Source organism: Podarcis liolepis, assembly GCF_965112155.1.
Source record: "Podarcis liolepis genome assembly, chromosome: 1".
NCBI classification, from domain to species: Eukaryota; Metazoa; Chordata; class Lepidosauria; order Squamata; family Lacertidae; genus Podarcis; species Podarcis liolepis.
In genome coordinates this window covers 57,976,314-57,990,533 of record NC_139554.1, presented here as the reverse complement: position 1 = coordinate 57,990,533, position 14,220 = coordinate 57,976,314, and the positions used below count along the sequence as shown (strand labels likewise).

The window sequence follows — 14,220 nt, the reverse complement described above, 5'->3', positions numbered from 1 at the left end:
ATTAACTTGAGCTTTTGCCTTGCTTAAATTGCTAGATGCATTTTAAATCAGTTTGGAATCCAGATGTGATATACAGCTGTAGATACAGTATGTATATATATAAACAAAATCAGAGTAATGGCCATTTTTAGAACTATTTAGCTTTAGTTAATTTGTTTAAAATAAGTAACAAACCAAACTAACTCCAACCAGAGAGCAAATAACTTCCAATGTAAACTCTTTACTCAGGTTTTCTGCTCAGTGGCAAATTACTGTGGCAGCTAATTAAATTTTGTGAACATGAAGTCATTCATTTGTGCACATAGAGTTCCATCCTATTCAACACAGTTCCCCATTATATAACTACCTAGCCTGCCAATTGCCACTCTTACCTTTCTCCCATAAACTTTACATTATACAGTTCTCAGCAAACTATTTTGATTACAAAGTTTCTCTCTCTCTCTCTCTCTCTCTCTCTCTCTCTCTCTCTCTCACACACACACACACACACACACACACACACACAAAATTGAATCAACTTACATTCTTAGGAACCTTCTTTCATTCACTCTAAGAAAGGAAACAATAGTGGAAAACAGGAGAATGTGGGAACTGAGCCAGAAAAAGGGCTATAGTCAAGTTGGTAGCAAAATGGCTATGAGGGCATTTTAATTAGTCATAACCCAAAACTTCGACATATCAGGTGGAATTCAACATTGCGTTAATTTTATAGTTCCATCAGCACAAGCATTTCCACCTGCCAGCAGAACATCTTCCATCTCCTCACTCTGTGTGATGTTCTAGGGCAGTGATGGCGAACCTTTTAGAGTCCGAACAGCCCAGACCACAACCCAGAACCCACTTATTTATCACAAAGTGCCAACACAGCAATTTAACCTGAATACTGAGGTGCTAGATTAGAAAAAACTCATACATTAACATCTTTTGTCTTAAAAGAAAAACACAATAACAGAGCTTTGAATGATACAAGCAACTTTTTATTGAAAGGTAAAAGTTTGCATTTGGCATGTTTTGAACAATTAATGTGAAGCCTCAACCTCACAGCAGCAGGAGGAGGAGGAAGGCGGCCACTAACTCTCAGTGGCCCACCAACGTGGCAGCACGCCTCTGAGAATGTGCAGAGTGGTGTGCCCTCCCCATCGACAGTGGAGGCTCCCCAAGGGAAAACACATGCTCTGGGGGTTGTGGCTCCATTTTGCACACACACCCCGACGCCCCACCCGCAGCGCTTCTACTCGGACACAAGTACCAGGATCCATGCCCAGCCTCTGAAAACAACATGTGCGCCTGCTTGGGGATAGCATCACATATCCAAATGGGACCAATGCCCCACCCAGCCCTTCCCTGGCCACAAGGGCGCCTTCTCGGTCTGGGCATCCCGTGAGGAGTGGCTGAGCAAAAGGAGACCTAAAGGTGCTGCAGCAGACGGGCCAGTTTGGGGACTTCAGCTCTTTACTGTCCTGCTCGTGCAACATCAGAAACTGAGGGCCCACCATAATCATTGCCGCAACCCGCTCACACAAAATACTAATTGCCACAATATGCTCCAGAAGCCTCCATGCAATTGGGCACAATGAACTCAGGCCAAAGAATAGCTGCAACCCCCATTTTGGAGAGTCGGCGCCCTGACGGGCATTACATCCTGCTCCAGCCGTGCAGTTTCCTGCATCGACCCACCACACACTTGTCGCTCCAGCTGCCCAAGTTGAGCTGAGGACTCGACACGCCACCCTCGCCTTCTGCTGGCTCTGTGCTGGGGTGACGGTGCCCACAGAGAGGGCTCTGAGTGCTCCCTTTGACACTCGTGCCATAGGCTCGCCACCCTGTTCTAGGGTCTATCCATGGGGGGAAGGAGCTAGCACTAGTATTTAGTTCAGTCCGGCTTTTCATTTCTATTTTTTAAAAAAATTAAGTGGCCCGTCATTTCCTTGCTTACCCACTTAGATTATTTCCATCCATTCCCAGTCTTAATTATCTCCTGAAAGTGGTCCTGCTGAGAAAAGTATTGTGATTTATTATTCCATTTCCCTCCCCCTTTTTTGCAATTTGATTTTGAAATTATCTGTGGAAGCAATGTCATCAGAAACCATTATTTCAACTGATGGCTACCTTTGATGTGACTTTCAATAGACAGGCAGACCTGACTCTGCCCATACAACGTGTGTTCATTTCGGCCATGCCTATTAATCATCAGTGCAAGATGCTCAGCCAGTCTCTTAACTTCTACATAGAACTGTAGCGTTGGAAGAGATCACAAGGGTCACTTAGTCCAACCCCCTGCAATGCTGGAACCTTTTGCCCAGTGTGGGGCTCAAACCCACAACACTGAGATTAAGAGTCTCATGCTCTTACTAACTGAGATATCCACATGACACCAAGCTAAACCAATTTTTAGTGAAGATGTCTGATGAGTAGAGTTATGTCCAAGAATCAAGTTATTCACCCCAGTTTTATTTTTCGTATGGAAACAAAATGGAATACTGGTGCTACCCACTATCTTGTGCATTTAAGACAACCCTTCTTCCTCACCACCATGTCTATTCTGTTATCAAACAGCACATATCTTTGCACTTGTGTCCTGAAAATATAGTTGGAATCTGTTCTACATGTATTTCTGAAGGAGGCTTCAGTGTCCCATCTATACTCCTATTCCAGTATACCGTGTACACTTCCTATTTTTGGCATTTGCAACAGTCATTCTAATCTAAATATCAGCCTGAATGTCCACATTGGTCTGTGATGCATTGTTGTGTTTACCTGTTACTTCTGTAACTCTCCTACACTGGTTAAAAATTAAATATGACATAAGTAAACAATTCAATGGCTGGAATCCAGACCTACCATAGGTGTAACCAGAGGCTTTTTTTGATATGTCCAGTGGGAATTTATCCTTTTTTTATTGAAAGGCAGAAGGCAATGTCATATCACAAACTATGTTTGAAACTTGTTTCAATTTCAAAAGTTGTTTGCTATGCAGCCTGGGAGGGTTTGCTGTTTGCATAGCCTTTAGGTACACAGAACTAGTTGTGCCATTCTTTGGATATCATTAAAGCATGCTTTTATTATATATTATTATTCACATCGATCTTTATGTATTAATATAATAACATTGCCAGAGGTTAAACTTTCCTAAGGCATGAAATTAAAAAGCCTTTGAAAAGTAATTATAGCTCTTCATTATTTAAAAAAATGCTTCTAATATCGTTTGTAACAAAAGGTAGATTTCAAAAGCACTTTCTATTTTATTTTCTCACAAATGAGCATAAAACATACTTTATACATAAAACCTGCCATTAACCAAACTAATGGGTGTGACAGCGCATCAGTTTTTCAAAGAAAAGGCCCAAGCTATGAACTTCTGTAATCTTGGAAACTTCCGCATATAGGAAATAAATTGACTTAAGTACATAGCAGCACCACTTAGTTTATCTTCAAATTAATAGAGTATTCAAGGTATCCCAAAAAGTAGTGTATACCTAACATTGCAAAGCATGTTTGAAAATATATGTATCACAGAGGTACATATCAGCTGCAACCAATCCTGCATCACTGAGCATTCAGTGGCTAACCCTGGTTTGCTGCCATTTAATGTGTCACATACCCTGTGTATACAACACAGAACACAGCTAAAACTATGAAAATCACTACCACAAGACGTAGTGGTGGCTTCAGAAGCAGACTAGACAAATTCATGGAGGCTAAGGCTATCAAGGGCTACAAAGCACATCCAGGACCCCTGGGTTATCCAATAAAAAGGCACATGGAGGTCTCCTTCAGACATGTTCAAGCCACAGTAGGGGCTGAATCTGGATGCGCTCAAACCCAAAGCAAAAATCATATAACCAGCTCATTAAAACTCTGTGCATTAATATACTGCAAAAACTGGTCATCTGTCAAAGCTTTATGTAAAGTTCATTGCAACTTCCATATTATAACTGCCTTCTACAATCACCCAAGATACATAAAAAAGGTGCTGCTACTATCAGAAGTCTGACTGGTATAACCTTCTTACTGGTGATGTTACTCTGCTAACCCAGGCCCTGGAAAGACCTTTTCTGATGAAGAGGGGACCCCATGCAAGGATTTCCATTTGCACAACAGGACTCCCCCCCCCCCCCCGACCTCAGTTCCTCCCTCTGTGCCCTCCCCAAATCTGCTCTGGAGGATCAGGGAAACCCCCGTAACATATTTAGGGGACATGCAGATAGAAGAGAGCTGGGAGTTCTGTTGCACAGGTGGAAATCTTTGCACTGATAGGCTTACTTAGCACTACTTTGGATACAACTCTTTGGCTCAAGTCCTCACTCCTGGTGCTTGCCATAGACATGCCCCTTGCGGAGAATACTAGATTGCCAATTAATTGTTTAGGAGGATGGTGAAGCTTTTTTCTGCTAGTATGGAGCAGCTTATTGCTGAAATTATGCTGCCTATTGACATTTGGAGTGTTGTAGACCAATTGTACTTTTTATTTTTTGCACGATTAATTACATAAGCCACTAAGAGATGTGAAGAGCAAAAAGACTTTAAAAAAGAGTGAAATATAAATCTGAAAATGCCACCAAAGATTCCCACTTAAAAGAAATACAGTGGTACCTCGGGTAACAGACACTTCAGGTTACAGACTCCGCTAACCCAGAAATAGTACCTCAGGTTAAGAACTTTGCTTCAGGATGAGAACAGAAATTGCACGGCGCTGCCGCAGTAGCAGCAGGAGGCCCCATTAGCTAAAGTGGTACCTAAGGTTAAGAACAGTTTCAGTTAAGAACATACCTCCTGAACAAATTAAGTTCTTAACCCGAGGTACCACTGTAAAAGAAACATAAATTATTCAATGCAGGGTAGTCTTTTCTAGAGGGAAAACAATCCAATTATGCAACTTTGTTACATCTTGAACCAGGCTCTCTAATTCTTTTCTGAAAGTTCCACATTCAGAATTAGTTAGCATGATCTTTTTATGGTTTGTGAAACATTAAAGAGCTGTTAGAAGACCACTGGGGTAATAAAGTCAAGTGTGCTAAACCTTTAAAATTCCAGAGTAAAGCATTCAGTGTAAACTCAAGCCCCTTCAAAGCTGATTATCAGAATGAATCATGATACAGCTGGAATACATGGTTTCAAAGGACAGGTGCTGAAGGATTCAGAAGGTTTCAAGAGAAAGCACAGAAAACGATTCTATCAAAAGTCAGACTCTTAGCAACAGCAGTTGCTTCAAGAGAAAAGTCACATTATCAATGGCCACCATGAGGGTGTCCATGCTATCTTTTTCTTGCCTGGCTTGCACAACAGGGAAGCACAAACACAATTCAATTACAAACACAAACTGGAATGTCATCAGAAACATCTAATTCACCCAGTGTCCCAAGGGTCCCAATTGAGTGGATCCGTATTGCAGTTGGGAGTGTGGCAAAGCGACCAGAGCAGACCATGGTCAACTCCCTGACTCACAACTGGGGACCACCGTTGCAGCCATGGGCATTTGGTTGGCTGGCCACTGTAAGAGCACGACAGTGGATGAGATAAACCTTTAGCCTGATCATCTTATGTGTACCCAGATTGCTTAGGACAGGGCTTCAGTTGTGCCCAGGATCAGCTCCACAATCTCCTTTCAATAACTTAATATGTGAAGCAGTAAAGAAGAGGGAAGTGCCTTTTTGAGCACGTAAGGAGAGTCTTTCCTTAATTATCCTGTTATTGCTGTATACCCCCATACACTCAGTACGGAAGCACACAAGTTACCCAGGAAAGAGATGGAAGGCTTCAGCCATAGTTCTCTCCATTTATAAATTAGGTACTGGCTAAGGTTCACTCATTTCATCATGGAGAGACCAGTAATTTGATCAAATGCTGAGGTAATTGGAGAACCAACAATGCACACTTGGCAATAATGCAGATGAACTCAGGCCATATTTGGCACATGCAAAGGCAACTGTGGTAACCGGCTCTCAGTTTTCCTTTTAAATAATGTTAATGTGGAAGCATTTTAATTCTTGAAAAAGTCAACGTATCAAACTTTCCTAAACAAAAAATCAGCAGCTTTGCCATGCATCAACAAAACCGGCTTAGGAAAGCTAAAAGTTTGCATTAATAAAAAGTACTTTGTTACACGTGCCTTTCCATTTTGAAGAAGTGAAAAAGAAGTTAGCAAAGAGAAACAATAGCCATCTTTAGCAACTTTTAACCACTGCATCCATGTGGGTGGGTGAGCACATACGAAAACCAGAAAAGAAATGATCGCAGATCGCAGACCCTTGTCCTATTCTCCTACTGAAAGATTAAACACTAATCACGCAGTAGTTTTGTTCTTCTTGAACAAAACCAGGGGTTTGATCAGACATTTCAAAAGGACTTCCAGTCTCTGAAAGGGCACTAGGTAAACAAGAGTACTATTCTGTGCGAGGCCCCTCCACCTTGTAAAACAAAGTAAACAAAAATCTTTCAGTGAAACTGAAGCCAGGAGCATAAGAGCGCAATGGGCAGCAGCTGCTTGTGTAATGCATTTCTCCTTTTTAAAATGGATTTCACTTGTTGAAGGAAGGAGCATGTCTATAACTCATCTTGTTACTTTCCAGCTTCCCTCTCCCAAACCACCCATTTGGTACACAGAACCCTTACCTGTGGCATGTCTCAAAATATCGGTTCTTATGAGAGCTGGCACAAGGAGGAGGAAATGTATTTATAGAAGGCAAACTTCCCAGGGAGTGCTCTGACTTTCAGCTGAAACTGTAGAACAATGAGCCCGAGCCTGTGTTATCCAGCCCAGCCTCCTCTCTCCCCTGCCAATCACACAGCACACCAGAACCAATTGATATGTAAAAGGGAAAAGGCTGAGGGGAAAGTGCAGGTCTTCTCAACAGAGTCACCAAAGGTGCTGCCAGATGTGGACAATTTAGCAGCATATGATCATTGCTATTCTGCTTATTCTGCTAAACTGGAAATGGAAAAGGAACTTTGCTTTCCAACTCTTAGGATACAAGTAACATTCTATAGCCAAGTGATCAGCCCATTTCCACAACTTCCAAAGTTTGGGGGAGCACTGGAAATCTCACTGCACTCCAGAACAAGGTTGTTCCCTTCCTGCTGGAATTTACAGGCAAGGGGAACTGATATAAGAGCAATGATGTTTGGAAAGGGGAGGGTTAAAGTGCTAGAACTGCTTCCTAGAAAGGGGAAAGAGAAAGAGACTACAGGAAAGGAAGTGGCTAGAGATTGACATCTATACAGCCCATTACTGGTCTATCTAGGCTAGAAGAGGTGTGCCATCTACAGTTGAGGAAATCGTATGGATGTTATTGCATATTAAAATGTTGGATTTTCTGACTTCAAAAAAAGAAATTAGAAGCTGAAAGGGTAAGATGTGGGAAAGGCATGTCTTGATCATGAATCATGCAGGTGTCCTATTAAAAATGTGTGAATAAAGCGTGATTGTTTCACAGTAAATGCCCAGTAAGGAAGCCGTCCAAAGGAGATAAGATAGTGTGAAATTTTGCCTTTGGAAATGGAACAGGAAGGTTGAAAGAGGAAATAAATGCATTTAGAACTAGACAACTAGAAAGTAAAAAAGAATGGTTTTTAAAGTACTTTTTAAAGGGGGCGTTATGTGAGAAAGGACCAAATCCACTTTAATATGAACTTGAGGGACTTGTGACATGACAAGGATTTTGTCTTAAAACCAATGGAAACATGACACAGACAGGCAGCAATAACGTGACTGCAGAATGCACACATCCAGTGTACCATTTAGAGGAGGAACTCAGGCACTACACGGGCACTGTTAGAACACCTGGGATTTGTAACCCAGGGAGCTGCTGCATTGATTTACTAATGGTCCATAGCAGTGGAGGTTCCCATTTAAATGTGATGGCAGGTACACCCAAAGGCACATAGGTAAGTTCTGTTACCCACATCTGTGCACATTTTTAGTAAGGATAAGCAGCTAATAAAGAGAGGTGGGGGCCTTTGAGGGAGTAATAACAAGCACCATGCTGACATCAGAATGCCATGGACTGCAAATTATTGGGCAGTTTTCAACTACCATGTCCCATCAACACAAGGATTTCCCCACTCTCCTCACCTGTGTGTGTCCTTAGCCCTCCTCAAAACCTAGAAGAGATTTGGAGGGTGCACAGAGGAAGGAGAAGGAGACGACCTTTGCTACAATTTTTATATGTACTGTAAGCCACCCTGAGATGGGTGAGGTATAAATATTATTATTATTATTATTATTATTATTATTATTATTATTATTACTACTACTACTACTACTACTACTACTATTATTTCTTTTATACACAGTCAGAAAAGCTATGTAGTGCAGCTGAGAAGAAGTCTCTTGTCTTCACCAGCCACCTTTCCCTCACAACAGAAGGGAAACCAGTCATGAGCCACCTGATGTGGTGTCTAGTTGGTGTATGGTGGCCGTTCCCTTGGGGAAAATGCAACAACCTCAAAGGCCTAGAAAGCAGTTTGAGGCTTGCCATTGTAGCCATCTCCCTTCAATGTCTATTTTCTAATAATAAATAGATAAATCACAAATTTATTTTCTCATTTATTTAAAATATTTATATCCCACTTTTGTACATAAATACCATGGCAGGGAATAGAACATAAAATAAACCATCACATAACAGAATAACTCAAAACCAATAAAACACACAACAATGGCAGCTAAAAACAAGAGGACTGGCTAGATACCAGCATCCGATAGCCACGGGAACTCAGCAAGCCACCTTTCTAGTGCTTCCTTTCTACAGAGGCAAGTCTGCAACATCCAAGGAGGCCACACTCTATCCTCTAAAATACCTTACCTTCAATTCAACATTGCATGTTGGCCTGACTGTAGTTACTCAGTTGTGGAAAAGAAATCACATGCTCAGATGCACTCAATTCTTTGTAATGACTTTGTTATGTTCCAGAGATGATTTCTGGTATTACTCCTTAAAGTTCTAAATTAAGCCTTGGATTCTGCCTGCAGTGATAATTCTCCACTGGGAAAGTCTCTTGTCCCTCTGGTTATGAAGATCCACCCACTTCTGATTGACATGACCCACTAAGGTGGAATCGGAAGTAAAGTCAGACAAAAAGCAGAACATAGGCGGGAAATGTGTAAATGGACCGTTGACATTAACTATCACTCTTTCATCATAAAGTCATCTGCCCTGTGTTAAATTACACATTAACCAACGCATTACTTTTTTGTTTGTTTCTTTGGAAAGTAAGCATGAAAGAAAATGTTGTAATAGACCTAGTTGCTTTTTGATCTATCTCTCGATCTCTCTCTCTTTCTCTCTCTCTCGTAATAAACCAGTCTAGCTGAACAAGGTCAAATAGGACACAGAAAGGCTGGACTGGATACAGGACAAACAATGACAGAAAAAGTTAAGGAACAGTGTGATTCAAAGGAATATCCACTTGGGAGGCTCCCATAAAAAATAACAACAATAAAACCCTTCTAAGGTTTTTCACCTGAACTAGGTCCTCACCAAGATTATCCCAGCTCTTATCCATTTCCAGTACTCCCATACTACTTCAACCAAATCAGTGTAAGCATTAAGGCATCATGGTCCAGCACCATCCTTTCTCAATCCATGGGTTTATTCCCCCACCCCAAAAAAGACACTAAATCATATAATGGCACAGTGTGCCCTTTTCTTTCCCTGTAAGCAAGGTGGGGTGGGGTATTGGGTTGTTGTTTTTATTTTGATTATGTATTTTGTAGTTTTATATTTTGATTTTGTTCTGTGAACCACCCTGAGACCTCTGGGTATAAGGCGGTTAAATAAATAAATAAATAAATAAATAAATAAATGGCCAGGGATGGCTAACTGGTGACCCCTGGGCCAGATCTAGCCCCCCAGTATTAAATACTTAAGCAGTATTTCTTATCCTCATAAGGGTCCCGGGAATAGGATGTGGGAGGAGAAGGGAAGGCAGGTGGGAAGATTTAACACTTGATGGTTCCACTAGCATCTCCCACAAAGTAAAAGCAAACCTCATCAGATTGATCTGATGGGCAGGGTAAAGAGGCAATATAGGTGAATAGTGAACAGTGAGAGAGAGAGAGAGAGAGAGAGAGAGAGAGAGAGAGAGTGGAAAAAGTGAGTCTGCTGCTTGTTATGTATGAGAGTGTGTCTATCATCTGTGTGTGTGATTGTTTGTGTCTTCCTCTCTGTGACTTTGAAAAAGAGCTACCCCCTCATCCACTTTGGCCACCCCCACTTTGAATATGGCCACACAGACTGCTAGCATTCAGCCTTCAGACAGAGGGTTAGTCAATAGGGAATGTGCCCCTTGAGCCAAAAAAGGGTTAGGCACAGGTTAAGAAGTATTCGGTACACCCTCCTGAGAGAAGCACAGTGGTACCTTGGGAAGGGAAGATACACAAAGAAAGTTAATTTACTACTGCCGTGTGTGTGTGTGTGTGTGTGTGTGTGAGAGAGAGAGAGAGAGAGAGAGAGAGAGAGAGAGAGAGAGAGACACCCCATCACTTTAACTCCTTCCTCAGGCATGGTCTACACTTGCAGAAGAATTAAGTGGTAGAAACAAGGAATGGAGTGCAGCACTTCAAGCTGCCATTAGGAGACCCCATACTTTGAATGCTTCCTTGTGTGGAAAAAAGGTCTTACCAAGTAAAAAGCTAGAGCACCTGAGAAAAATGTTATAGCAGCCCAGCTCACAGTGCTAGACGTATACCTGGAAGGAATTTATGCATTCAGAAATGGCATCTCCCACCCGCAGTCTGAATTAGCACCGCCCATTTTATCACTCTACTTTGCTGCATGCGTACTAGAGCCAGACCCTCAGTTTAAAGTCCAGTGCAAATGCATATATGGATAGACTTCAGAGAGATGAAATGAGTATGAAACTAGAGGTAACTAGCCTGCAATATCCTCTTGAGAAGTCTTTGGGAGGGAATGCATCAGGATTTGAACTCAGTGGATTCCTTTCCTCTCAGGCAAACTGATTAATACATATTCCTTTTGTATGGTCTAAGAGGTGACCATATAATCCGTTTTCTTAGAAACTGTCATGCAGCAAACAGTCCAGTTTTGGTTCAGTTATGAGCAAGCTCTCCATCGAAAACTGGTGCTATGAAAGCTGAGTGCAGTGATGTTGCAGCCACTGAAGCATACTTCACAGCCTAAATCTCAATTCAGCTCTTTAAAACAGGGACTTAGCTACTGGTTAAAAAGAATGATAGCAGCATTAATGCATGCAATTAATGGGAGTACTGTGACCTGAAAATATCAGGAAGTTTTACTGCTCACAGTATTGCCTCTGGCTAGGCAGCGAAGCGGAAGCAGCATTTGAAGGGCTGTGTGGAATTACAACTTTCTCTTGCCCTGTTTATACTAGGCAAAGTTGAAGAATGGAGGGGAAGCCCCCATAAACACACGTTTCAGCTTCAAGTACCAAAACTCCATGCTCCAAAACTGCCTTGCTATGTCAAGATTGTGGAAACCCCAAATTTCTTCACAAACACCAAACTTTTCCTCGAGCACTTGATATGATGAGGCAACAGAACCTGCATTAGCAGTACGATGTGTGGATAGAGCATATTAATTACCTCCATTTCTCTTAGTGAAGGCCTGGGTCCTAAATGTGAAATTAAGAGTCTACCTCTTAAAGTAGAGGCAGACTCTACTTTACAATGTTACAATTGTAGATTGCTATAATGACAATTTGGGGAGCAAGAATTGCTGTACTTTTTCCTGGCAAGGCACTTGCACCTGTTGACTTTCTATTAAAGGTTCAAAAAGAACAGCAGCAGCATAAAAGCCAGAAATTCCCCATCATTGATGGGAGGAGTAAACCAATTCTTTCCTTATCCAACATAAACTACATACAGTGCAGCTAAAAACAAATACCAGAACTCTCCAAGAGGAGCTGCCTGTTGTCAAGGTTTCCCAGCGTACTCAATGGAATACTCCCCATTTGTTCTTCTACCTGAGCTACTTGCCATGGGTCTTATTTCAGAGTACACTGAATTCTTTGTTACCAAAGCATAAGCAATTGATAAAGGGCAACTTAAAAGACAAGCGGGAACAACAGGGAATTTATTTTCTCCAGCCACCTTTTCTTTTTATTTCTCAGCCTTCCCTAACAGAGGAAGAAACTTGTGTCCATGGATTGATAGATCTTGTTCTTTGCACACAGAGTTCAGGCATACAGAGGCTGGGTCGGTCTCTTTTGTGGGGACCCCAAACACAATCTTGCTTTTGCCACTGAATTCTTCTCTGAAGGAGAGGACAAAGATGTGCATATCAGAGGCAACACCCAAAGAAGACCAGACTGTGAGGAGAATGTGTGCTCAGGAAGAAGGCAGAAAGACTTGAATTCACCTTCCATGGACAAGGTAAAGTCCTGACCTTGCCGCATACAATTTGCACAGGGCATGGATGGGCTTCCCCTCGGCGAGAATGAACCCCGACGGCTAAAATGCTAAACGCAGTGACTTACGACGTGAAATCCATGGCATTTTACTTGCACGAAGTGTATCTGTTCTGCTGCACCCTCCCAGGCATGCATCTCTCAGGAATAACTCATTTCAAACACGCTCCCTGGTAACACTGAGGTGCCTCCTTCCTAGTTGTTAAAAGTTATCCCCCCCCCCCTTTTATTTTGTTCCTTCATTCACACAGCCGAGAGGCACTGGAAGGGGCGCAGAAGGGGAGGAAGGGGTTAACTCCGGCTCCTCGACATCTTCCCGGGGAAACCAGCCTCCCCGTCTCCAATGGGGGACTTGCTCCCAAGTAAGCGCGCAGAGAGAATGGTTCCTTCAAAGTTGAGAGCGAAGCAGGCGAACAAATTAACCTTGTGAGCGCTGAGGCCGCCTCACGTCTCCCTCAAAACACCCCAACAGACGGCAACCAGCAGCACAAGCCCCCCCCCCAAAAAAAACAGCCCTTGTTTACTTATCCCTCAATGGGGCAGAGGGGCAACGAAGCTTCTCCTTACCTGCGACCGCGGCCGCGTGAGGCGGCGCGGGGCTTGGCGAGCTTTCAGGCCGGAGAGGGCGTCGCTCTCGCGCTCTCCTCCGCGCGCCTCCCAGCTTCCCCCGCTACTACCCCAGCCTCAGTTCCAAAGGGTCGGCGCGGCTGCTGCTCCTGCTGCTGCTGCTCCTCCCTCCGCCGCCACTTTTGTAATCCGTCATGTTTGTTTTGGAGCAAGGCGACGTGAAAGTTGGGCTGGGGGTGTGGAAAGGTCCGGTGCGCAACGGCAAGGGCGCCTCGCAACTTGCTTGGGAAAGGGGAAGGGAATGGAGAGGAAAAGGAGAGAGAGAGCGAGCGAGCGAGCGAGCTGGGCGCTGCGCTCCCGTGCACACGCTGCAAATGGATGCGATGTGACAATAGGCGACCGGTGCCCGGCTTCTTCCCCTGCCCGCCCCCCCTGAGGGGAGAAGAGCTCTGTTCACGCCTCACTTCCAGCGGCCCACCCCAGATCAAGGAAGGCGCGCGCAGAAGGGCACTGCAGCCGAGGCTCGGCGAGAGGCAACGTTTCCTGAGGGCACAGATGACAAGAGAAGAGCCAACCTTGCTCTTGATTTCATACGCATATGCAGCTCGGATGGGGGGGGCGGGGGGGAGAGAAATCTCCACAGAAAGTGCCGTTGTGAGCAAGGAAGGAGCAGCGGCCTCTCTCTTCTCTCCCACAACAAGTCACCTCGGAACAAAGCGTGGAAGAGCCGGTTGAGTGGGACCGAGCTCTCCTGTTTGTCATTGACACAGTCCTTTCGCGCACCTAGTTGGGCGAAGAAGGCCATTATCTAGCATGCAGGTTATAGGGAGGAGCTAAGGGTGTCTTCCCAAAAGACTTTTCTTTTCACACACCCTTTTCATTGCATTTCTTGCACTTGTCCTACATTTGCATACAAAATGAAGGTCGCCTTGACCAGAAGATGCACATTCCAGATTTTTATATATATCACACACACACACACACACACTGCTTTTTTTCTGAGGGGACTCGGCTGGACGCATACCCCTAAACATTTTGTGAATCTTAAATTTGGCCTCACTGAGGGGCAATATTTCAATATGAGTAGGAAAATGAGAGAACCCCTAAACATTTGTTTAAAGGGGGGGGGAAGCACTATATATTTGCATGTGTGACACTCAGGTGTTTGTTTGTGCCTTTGGAGTGCCTTAAATGCATATGGGAAAACCTGAACTGGTGCCTGGAATGCATTTGGGAAAATCTAAAATGGCTGAGCTTTCAGCTTAA

General features: G+C 43.4%; 1 protein-coding gene across 7 annotated transcripts in view; it reads right to left on the bottom strand.

Moving 5' to 3' along the window:
* SHANK2 (SH3 and multiple ankyrin repeat domains 2) overlaps positions 1-13,339 on the bottom strand; it is a 330,576-nt gene extending 317,237 nt beyond the window's left edge. For 5 of the 7 annotated variants that reach the window (XM_083462298.1, XM_083462291.1, XM_083462296.1 and 2 more), the window contains exon 1: positions 12,955-13,339. The gene's annotated coding sequence lies outside the window, so the exon portion shown is untranslated. Of the gene's footprint in view, positions 1-6,612; positions 6,733-12,954 lie in introns of those variants that run through there. The other 2 variants (XM_083462292.1, XM_083462295.1) reach the window with 1 other exon arrangement.
* Positions 13,340-14,220: the final 881 nt, after the last annotated feature.